The sequence below is a fragment of the Dermacentor andersoni genome, chromosome 11 (genome assembly GCF_023375885.2).
Source record: "Dermacentor andersoni chromosome 11, qqDerAnde1_hic_scaffold, whole genome shotgun sequence".
Classification (NCBI taxonomy): Eukaryota; Metazoa; Arthropoda; class Arachnida; order Ixodida; family Ixodidae; genus Dermacentor; species Dermacentor andersoni.
Window position 1 is genome coordinate 58,384,950 of NC_092824.1, and position 10,952 is coordinate 58,395,901.

The 10,952-nt window shown below is 46.4% G+C and overlaps 1 long non-coding RNA gene across 1 annotated transcript in view; it reads left to right on the forward strand.

Annotated features, from left to right (window-relative positions):
• Positions 1-6,177: 6,177 nt before the first annotated feature.
• Positions 6,178-10,952, forward strand: part of LOC129381628 (uncharacterized) — a 22,896-nt gene continuing 18,121 nt past the window's right edge. Inside the window, exon 1 of the long non-coding RNA XR_011891149.1 lies at positions 6,178-6,349. This is a non-coding gene — a long non-coding RNA (uncharacterized lncRNA). The remainder of the gene's footprint in view (positions 6,350-10,952) is intronic.

Below are 10,952 nucleotides of genomic sequence, written 5' to 3' on the forward strand. Positions count from 1 at the left end.
TCTGCAAAAAAAGAAGGAGCTGGTTGCAAAAGGCCACCCTAAAATTCGTTTTGTGCGCTTGCATTATGTACAAAGAATGACAACACTCATGCTCTTTCGACCAGTCGACGCGAGCTGATACGTCTTTTCAAACCTCGCAGCGTGATACCGCACCGGGCACAGTCAGCGCTTATGTCGGAACACTAGTCTATGGCACACACACACAAACAAATGAATATCACAAGCACCTGAAAGCACAGTATGAAAGTAGAAGTTATCCTATACGGTGATCAAGAGCAAAAAAAAAAAATAAGGAAAACAGGCAGAGACACAAGCGGAAATACGGAAAGAAGTACAATAACTGTGCCAATAGAAAAACCAACCAAAACAGGGCCAGTCGGCAACGTCTTAGCTCAGCACTACGTGCGAAACCTCGTAGTCAGCGCCTTCGTCCCAAGGGGACATGGTGTGTGTCGCACAGATCACGAGAGCTCTCGCGCCGTCCTGCTTGTCAAGGAAGACGTCAGCTGCAGCAGGCGTGGAGTTCTCTTTAGCTTTGTCCCCCGAACTGCCACAAAACAGCCATTCTCCTCGATCTGCTATACTTTAAATTTGTGCAGTGAGAGCTAGAGGCAATATTTATTAGGCTTTCTTTTAGGTGCGTGTAGATATGCACTTTCGGCAAATAACAGCGCAACACATGTGTTGCTGCGATGCGGAAAAAAAATTTACGTTACGTATATATTCCGAAAAGACAAGAGGTCGAGAAATGCATCGGGGCAAACTTTGGGAGTTGCTTCTCTACCCTGCGAGTAGAAATCCCCAACCCTTGCTTTCTTATAGAAATTAAGGCCAATAAGAAAGCGTGGATTAAACGTTGCAAACAGCGGATAAGGCGTCTAAGAAAGGCTGGCCACCGTTTCGATAGGTGGACCTATCTTCGTCAAATGCCTTTGAGGAACACAGGTCGACCTATCGAAACGTAAGCCAACCTTTCTGAGGCACCTTATTCCTGTATATAAATTTACACAAGAGCGTGCTACCCCAATTCTGGGCCCTCTTTTTGATTCGGAAGCTAATAAGAAAGGTAGTTTCGCAGAGATGCCTCAGTTCATTAAATCTGAAGAGAATAGACATATGTGCAAGGCAGTGAAATTAAGGGAAACAAAATGATAATTCATTATTTCAAGCATTCTTGCGTTTAACTTCTTGCGCACTGAGTGTGGGGTGCCTTTGTACGCGTTAGATCGGTTTCACTGTATTGTTTGCCTATTCCAGCGTGCGAACAAAAACATAACCATGAAATCACCATCGATGAACGTTTCTTTAAAAGTGATTGCCTCTAGACTTTAGGTACATCTCTCCGCTAGACAAATGCGGAATGTTAAACAATTGTATGTGTTCCCTCCACGTCTTGCTGCGCATAATTAGAGCATTCATTTCAACCGTTCATAAGCCCAACAGCACTGAAGACAGCTTCAGAAATTCGCTCGCGAGCTTGGAAGTGTGGAAGTACACCGAAAATAACAGTATTATTCGGTGGTATTAGGGAGAAGAACTCAATGCGGAACGCTTAATACGGGGCATCGCACACCATAATTGTAACTGACGTCACGGAAAAAACAACTGGTGACTCTGCGGAAGTAAACGCTTTAGACGTGACAGCGGAAGGTCGTAAGCGGGACCGATATCGACCGTTTGCTGTACCCCGGTGGTCTGGTCTCTGGCCCACAGTGGCTCCGTATTAACTATGGCTTACGTTTGTCCCTCAGTGACCTAAGAATGAGCAAAAAAACAAAAAAAACATATCGAGCAGGTCGCTAGTGTCGCATTATAGGAAGAAAAATGGGGAAAAAATAACAATACAGAAAGGAAGAAAGGTGGGGAAGCTAGAGTAATCTGCAAGGTCGGGGCTTCTGAAGTGCTCGGAGGTCAGCCTTCGATATGAACCCCGTCGTCGCTTATAACAAGTGCCCGGGGATTAATCGATGCCCTCGGCGAGCACATCTACACCATCCCAGGAGGGCGTTCCCCTCCCTCTCCCCTCCGCTTCCTCCTCACCCTCAACTCCGCTACTCGAAGGAGCGCGGTATATGCTCTTAAGCGCCAGGGATCCGGGACCGAGTGCCTCCCAGGAGTGCGGGAAGCGTAAGGATGTGAGCACGAAACGAGAAAAGCTTCAGCTTCCATACTTGAAAGGATGAAGCGCGCCCAAAAAAGCAATGTTGTCAAATACGCCAATAGTAAGCAAAATCACATCAGAAAAGAACGTTAAATCTGTTGATGTCATGTTTTTAGAAAGCCCTTCGGGTGAGGAAGTTTACGTAGCAACTTCTGAAACCTTCGCGCACAACTTCGCGGCGTACATACCAGCTGTCTTTACTGAACGGCACCAAAAATCTTCAAAAGAAGGAATCCATAGCTTGATGTGTGCAAATGTAACACTAATCTGCAACCGGCTGGCATCTTGCGCCATTGCCAAATGCATTTTTGATATACATTACAAAATAACTAAAAATGATAACAATTGAGCAGGCCCGTGAGGCCACTTGAAATGTGACTTAGTAGAACGTGTTCTTGGCGAGTTGGTTCATAACTGAGAGAAAAAAACAGGAGCGCGAAGGAAACAAGCACGAGACGAGCACACAGGAGTGGCGCTTTCGCCGGGATGCCTTTATCGCTTCTGTTTTCCTTCTCAGTTATGAACCGATTCGCCCAAGAATATGTTCTACAAAGTCATATTTCTCCCACATTAGGCTGTTTATTGGCGGTACAAGCAAAGCACTTCACATCGTTTGAGACTTGTTGACAAGCACTTTAGTCACGTGCATTTGACCAGCGCTCTTTCAGCGGTGCCGCTTTAAAGAGCCCCTCACCAAGTCTGGCCATTTTGAGCTGATAAGCTTTGAGTGCACAATGAGCGCTAACGATCGTTCCTGCTAAGTACTGGAAGGCTTTGCATTTATTGAATACTTGAAAAGTTCAATAAATAATTATTGTAAATAAAGGCTTAGGCTAATTATAAAGATCATTTTAGGATAGTCAAGATGGCAGGGTGTAACAATTGATTGTATTCTCAAAGAGCCCACTTGGATGAAAGGTTTCAAGGCGTTGAACAAATGAGCTCAACACTGTGTACATTCGCGATATTTGCTGCTGTGGCCCAGGAAACTATGGATATTGTTAAATTCAGCTCATTCTGGGTCACATTTATAATCGCGTAGTTCACATTGCCCTACGATTGGGAAAGGTATGCATGTGCGTATTTCATTTTCTGCAAACTCAGTTGATTGTTCTTGTTTCTCTCGTGGTACCGTTATTCTGTTGATTCGCGCTCCCACGCTCCCCTGTAATCATGACACACGTACGAGCTCAAACCGCTACACTTTCAGATGTTCAGATTACCGTTTTATCCATAATCAAATGTGTTCATGAATTACATAGGTGTTCAGTCAAGGTGGCACGTATTTCAAAGTATTTTATGTGTCAGCATGTTATACGGTCCCAAAAGTTGAGAGAAGCACGGAACGGCTAGGCGGATAGCTTTTCATGGCGTGAAAGAGAGAAAGTTCCCTTGCTGCAACGGCAAATATTATTGAGAGTACAGCTGCGCCTAGATAAAGCAGTCGTTGAGTGCAACGCTAATATGACCGGTAGTAACAACGCCCATCGTCATATCACATCCACGTGCCTTCCCGTTGCCTAATGTAGAATTCTGTACCTAGGCTAACATCTAATGTCGCACTACGGAATAGAACCATCCCATAAGTTGCTCTAAAAGCACAGTGGAACGCTCTGTTGCGTAAACAGCAGTGGGCGGTGCCGCCAGAGACGTCAGCGGTATTCGCGTGGATCCACCAGCTCCAATAGCTATTGTGCGCTGGCATTTTGAGAGTAATGAGCCGTGCTACATTGCACACGGCCGGACATTGTTATGTAACACCTGGCGACGACAGTCGATCAGATGCCTGGTTTCTTACAAAGGCACTGCGCCTGATTCCCTCGTCGCCGTTGTTCGAATCCACGCGATTCGCGAAATATCCCGAATTGACACTAATATCGCGAAACAGGCGATCGCCTGTTTTGCGATAATCAGATAGTGCTGCAGACAATCCGATATCGCCAGCATCGATGAAGCGCCGCGCTTCATAGAGGACCTAAACGTTAGCATGGCGGCATAAAGTAACCACAATCCGAGGTGTTCGTACAGCACGACATAGCCCTCCTCTTAAATGCGTACAGCGGGCTAGTTTTCAACGTCGCTGCAGATGACTCCACTGGAAAACGACGGAATGCTACCAAATTTTGAAGAACAACTGTTAGTGAAGATAAAGAGCATGGGAATGCCTATAGAGAGATAGAGAGAGAGAAAAGGCAGGGAGGTTAAACAGAGGCGAGTTTTCGGTTTGCAACCCTGCACTGGGGATGGGTATATAGGGGTTGGAAAGACGACAAAGAGCGAGAAGAAAAAACACGGAACAAGAAAAAAAGAAGAGAACAAGGAAAGAAAAACAGGTAACAGAAAAGGCGTTGCAGTCACAGGCGTTCCACAGGCCGGTCAATCTTAAGAAGTGCAGTAGCGCTAGCAGGGCCTTCCGATGAGATGTTCAGTCGCGTCAACGTTTCGAAATTCTTTATGCTGACAGAGGCTGCTCGTCCAACTGGTTCAGCACGACGGAAAAGCGATTGTCTGGGCACAGTGTAGTGCGGGCATTGGCAAAGAAAATGACGAATCATTTCTGCCTCGCCGCAATCGCCACAGGCTGCGGTGTCGCCCATCCCCATGCGCAATGCATAGGCATTGGCAAACGCAACGCCCAACGATAGCCTACGCAAAAGGGCCACGTCTGTTCAAGGAAGTCTTGGTGGAAGTCGGAAGCATTAGGTCGTATCCAGGGTGTATGAACGGGCGCGCATAAAATGTGGTTCGTTCCACTCTGATGGAGTGCATTGGCGTGCAAGTAGGCGGAGCGTCCTTGCAGCATCTGGCCTAGACAGCGGGATCAATGGGCGGCTGTCTTCTGCATGAGCTGAACGAGCAGCTTGATCGGCACGTTCATTGCCGATGATACCCCAGTGACTTGGTAGCCACCGAGAAAATTATTTCATGGCTATAGGGGACCCATTGAAAGTGCCAGGCCAGCTTAATTGTTCTGTTCAGTGCATTCGTGGAATGCTATTAAACGTAGCGATCGAAGTAACGTTAAAATATTCGATTACGTTTTTATTAACCGTTCAATTACTTTCGCGGAGCCGTAATTGGTAACTGTAGCAAATCGCATTTTTCAAAGAACGAATTGCAAATGTAATCGGCAACATTTAAAAAAAAAATTCTAACGTGTACAAGTGTGATCTAGGCACAGGTAACTGGAAAATATAGAAAACTAATTTTAAATCAAGAAAGAAAAGGGCAAGGAGAAATAGACAGAGTGCTTAACTGCAATAGATGTAGCAAAACCTGATTAGATAAGGTAGGCTAGGTGACTGTCGCCACCGCATTTCAAAAGGGGTGCCAATAAAGATCAATATGAACAGCATCATTCTACAGGTTCTCAGGCATTTGATTTAAAAACGGAACATGTGATAGTTTGCGCTCCTGTCATCTACTCCTGCTTTCTCGTCCCTGCATTCTATGCGCAACCCGCAGTATGCGTAGAGAAAACATCATCAGAGAGTAACCCCCCCCCCCCCCCCCCCCACCAGTGAAATAGAGAAAAGTAGCAAGCCAAAAGTGCGATCTAATCTGCTCAAATATAACAGTATTGCTCTGCTTCCAAGGAGACCTAAATGGTTGAGTTTTCTTAATCGTCACTTACGGATGCTTAAAAATCACAGGAAAAAGAAACTGTGGTGGTGTAACCCCAACATTTTGTGGCTTTATAAAATTCATTTTATTAAATATGACGCGACTGTTTAACGAGTGACGTTCTGTGTTGTATATCATTTCTTTTTTCTCCCGCGTAAATTGAAGCATACGTAAATTAAATCTGTGATTTTTTTTCAGCCAGTATATGTGGAGCAAAGCTGCAATGACAAAAGGCAAAGCTTCATCATAAAAGCCCCTGCAACATCACTAAGTTCAAATAGGTGATGTTGCTAGGGTGAACTATCACCTTTTCAATAAAGAAAAAAACAATTACGCATGATGTGCGAAAATTCTTCTCACGAACGTAATCATTTCATTACTCACAGGGCCAACTACTACCCCAATGGGCGCCAGGTACGCGGCTACCACACGGCCAACGTTGCTCTGCACTGCGCATGCTCTGTTCTGGTGGCCATCGTCGCACGCTGCGTGATGCGAATACAAGCCCTCCACGTGTGCCTGGCAGCGATGCTGTTCGCTGCTCATCCGGTCCACACTGAGGCCGTGAGTGTTCGTGTGCTATTTTGTTAGGCTGGAGCACATTTTCGACAGGGGTGACTTCGTTGCGATACTGAGCGCTGTCAGCGCTTACAACAGTTATTAGAAAATTAGCAATGCCCCTTCAAACAGCCACTACCAAAAAATTAAAACGGCCTTACATTAATTATAAATGTATTCTTATTTACCATGTTACAGACGCCTCGACTACACATATTTCTATAACATTAGCAGTAGTGACGCCTACAAGCGGCCTAAGCCGGTGCTTCAATACCGTTTAGAAAACATTTTTATCAACAGCGGAAAAAATACTGTTTTAAAGGCTCCAAGACTCATCTGTGTTGGCATACCACGTCGACAGAAAATACCATTAGATTCTAAGTCAGCTCTGGAGTTGGACCGCATTAGGAGAGGGTGAAGCGAACAATTCGTTATAGGAAGAAGCGCAGGCCACGTTCTATTTTCCTAGTGGATACGCAGCCATTGTTGCATCTAGGCAACCAGCCGGCATATACGGAATCAAAGCTTGCAAATTCCTACGCCCTCTCAGCAACCACCACTCACTCCCCGCTGAGTGAATCCCAAGTATCTTGAAAATCATCTTCTCACGCTAGAAACAGACTTAAAGTTCAGGACTCCACACTCAATAAAGCAATGCCATGCAACATTACAACACAATGCGACTCACGGTAAAGTTAAAAGGTTATTTCTCCGTAATATAAGTCGCGAAAATGACTTCAACTGTTACCCGCGTGAGACTCAAGAGACTATTTTTCAAATCTTTTAGATCGCAGCTCTTAAGCACCCGTTCCCGTGGTGAGAGTCGGCGCAACTGAACAAACGAGCACAGCTGAGGAAAGAGTGAACGCGGAGCGCAGTGGGGGATGAAAAAAGCGGCGCGAGCGAATAGAGCACGAGGAGGAAAGCGGAGGAGGAGGGTATGGCGAAAGTATGAAAACAAAAGCGTAGCGCCTCGCAAGACGCGCACTGCGGCGAGTATGGCTACGAGATGGCGCCATAGTATAGCGCGTTGTCTGTTCACCGATTGTGCCACCAATACCATATATGGAAACAACGCGCTACATGAGCGGAGGTCTGTCTACGGCGATTGCTGTGAATCGCGCTCACACGACACGGACGCGCTGCTTCTCACGATCTCCCGTTTAGCGAGGCAGCCTTTTCATCACCTGAATTATAAGCGTGATCCTGGTGCAGGTGTTGCCAAGCAGGATTCGAACGTAATATTGCAACCGAATGCAACAATTTCTTGCGTACATGTATCGTATCTTCGATGTCTTAGCTTCAGATCATTCGACAAATATGTGACCTGCAAGAACTGGGCACGCATCTCCGTCTGACTGTGAGACGCGCGGCAAACAGCGGGATGAAATTAAATATCCCTAAGATCACAGATAACAGCGAGCTCTTTACAGGCTTTCCCATCTAATGTGCACCATATTTTTAACAAAGGCAAAGCCTTGTGTGCAGATGAATCCAACTGTTTATTGTTAGAAGCAGCCTGAAGAAGTACTCTGTACTTTTTTTATTGCCTTAAATTAGCTTATTTCTTATATTTTAATTATTAAACTTAATTTAGATGTTTATGCACTACATATGTCTGAAAGCACATTCGAAAGCATACATTTGAAGTGCTTGGTGCGCGCTCTCTCTTACGAGACTCTTTTGTGGGCGTTTGAAAGAACGCCCGAGAAGCATAAAAAAAGCCCAAGCGGATTCCCGCTGTAAGAGCGCGCTAGCGCTGCCAGCGCTAACATGTATCGAGCAAACCAATAGTGTCCGTGCAGTGTAGAGAATTTCGGTCATAAATAGGACGGTTCCCATTTGTTCGACGCGGACGCTGCATTCATGCCCATGTTCGGGTTGACATTGCGCGGCAGATGGATCGCGTGCGCTGCGATTTTTGATAACTTGGCTTTGGCAGTCTTCTTACCGCTGTCACAAAATTGTCGAGCGCTCAGACACGAGGCCTCCCACTAGGAGGAACCATGCAACCGTACCTAAGTGAACGCGCAGTCAAAGTGGGGCAAGTGACTGGGCAGGCATCATTCATTCATTCATTCATTCATTCATTCATTCATTCATTCATTCATTCATTCATTCACAAACCTTTATTAGAGTCCTGAAGCCCGGTCTTTTCAGACCGAGGCGGGCCGCGTCCACGTCGGCATCGTCAGGCCGAGCCTTATGGCGCCATCGTGGACCCTCTGGATAGCCCGTAGTTAATATTGATATGAAGAGCTTGATATTATCTTGTGCCAGTAAAGCCATTTTTCTTCGGGGTCGACGAGAGTCGCAGGACAGCCCGCCAGCATGTGTCTGACGTCAATGATGCCATCGCACACGTTACATTCTTTACTAATTTCTCTTTCAGGGTGAACTTTATTTATGGGGTACGTCCCAGTTTGCAGTAAACGTAGTGTGACTGCCTAAGCCCAACTTTACGTGTGGAAGTGGGAATTGCCTACGCCCCAAGTAGTAGTATTTAGTGATGTCGTTGTAAGTTAGTAAATGATCTGTATGCTCCCAGGAATCGTAGTAGGCGTTGGTTCGGTTCTCACCGGCGCGGCAAGCAAGTCCTCGTGCCAGGTGATTCGTCACCTCGTTGAGGTTGAGCCAAGCCTCTTCCACTTGTCCCATATGTGCAGGAAACCATCGGATATCAGTTTTGATAGTTTTGACCTTGTAGATAATTTCAGCCGGAGTCTCAGCTACATAGGCTTTGTCAAAGCTCTTAATTTCTTCGCATTGCGTGTTTGAGAGCCACAATGGCTGCGGCGCGCAAATAGACCTCGAGCTCGCCATTTTTTTTTTTTTTTTCATTTCGCAGGCTTTCTTTTATCACTTTAAAGGAAGGCTCACACAAGAGATGGCGCCCCGCGAAGAAGTGTATAACTCCTTTTTCAAATGTACGCTGAAAAGATATCAGTGTCGGTGATTTGTGATTGTAAATAAAATAATTAGGAATATTACAAAAAAAAAATACTCGACGCCTCTTCACGTTGCTCATTTAAGCATATAGTTCGTTTCGTCTGCATAAAAGGCTTTGTGTTTGTTTATTCAAACTTTGTGCATGATACCTTCGACAGCCTGCACATTCGTACCTGCTGCGTCCGCTGGCTGCTTCCTTCCACATACAAACGTGACCATACATTCAATGTATTGTCACGTCTACCAATTGGCTACCGTCTTCTTAAGCTGTACATAACACAACATTATTTTTTCGCAGTTTCTAGCCTAGACTAAACGCGGGAATGAGATGAACAAAGAAATGATCCCGCTCGTTCTTTTTCTTAATTTCTTGGTATATATTGTCACAGGTATAAAACTTTTTACACGGTGTATTTACAGGGTGTATATAGACAGCAGCCGAGGATCCCGAGAGGCTGTTGCCCCTTCGTCGTCTTCAACGTTGACGACCTTGTTCTCTTTCGCCACTGTAACATGACCCCCGGCAGAAAAAGCACCATCCCGGTGCTTGAGACGGGGCCGTCGGTGAGGTCATAGTAAGGCTTAAGCCGAGAGACATGTACGACGTCAGGTGATGTAGAACCGGATGGCACGACGGAGGTCTCGGGGATTATCTCGCAAGTGACATTGGTCACTTGTCGTAGAACACGGTAAGGGCCTTTGTAGCACGGAAGGAATTTTTCGGAGAGCCCCACTCGGCGGCAAGGGGACCAAAGTAGCACGTGAGAGCCTGGTGAAAAATAGGTGTCACGATGGCGGCGATTGTAAGCGTGCCGTTGAGAGTCCGGGGATGCCAACAGACGAGTACGGGCAAGCTGGCGCGCATGGTCAGCGTGGGCGATGGCGTCGCGGGCATACTCGGTCCCCGAATCCTGTGTCAAGTGGAGTGAAGTGCCCAATGGTTATACAGGGTCACGACCAAAGAGTAAGTGAAACGGCGAATACCCAGCAGTATCGTGGCACATACCTCCCTGTGCACGTACCCCGCACGTACCTCCCTGTGGGGTATTTCGGGCTCGCTAATCAAATTCTGCCTAACGATATCACCCTAGCTACAATCACTGCCTTAGAAGTTAGTTAGTCAACGCTTCCTGTGAGCCTTTCCGGTCTGCCGAATGTACTGACAACGACAGTAGGAAAATGATCGCCCCGTATAACACTCCTGCGGAGACTGAACAGCTGTGCAGTCTATTACTTTCTACAAGGATATATTCGACCTGAATAACCGACCCTTAGGCCAGATGTCACTTGTCAAACTTCGTATACATACAGGCGATGATCCACCCATCCATCGGCTTCGGCTTCAGCTTCGCTTCGGAGTTTCAGCTTCGGAGCGTCACGCCATCAAAACCGAAGTAGACAAGATGCTAGCCAAAGACATCATTGAGCCATTGTCAAGGCCCTGGGCATCCCCTGTCGTGCTGGTCAAAAAGAAGGACGGCTCATGGAGATTCTGCGTTGATTACCGCCACCTCAACCGCATCACGAGGAAGGACGTCTACCCACTACCTCGTATCTATGACGCCCTCGATTGCCATACGGGGCACAGTATTTTTTGTCCATCGACCTACGGTCCGGAAGTTGGCAAATCGCTGTCGGGGATCTAGATCGTGAAAAGACC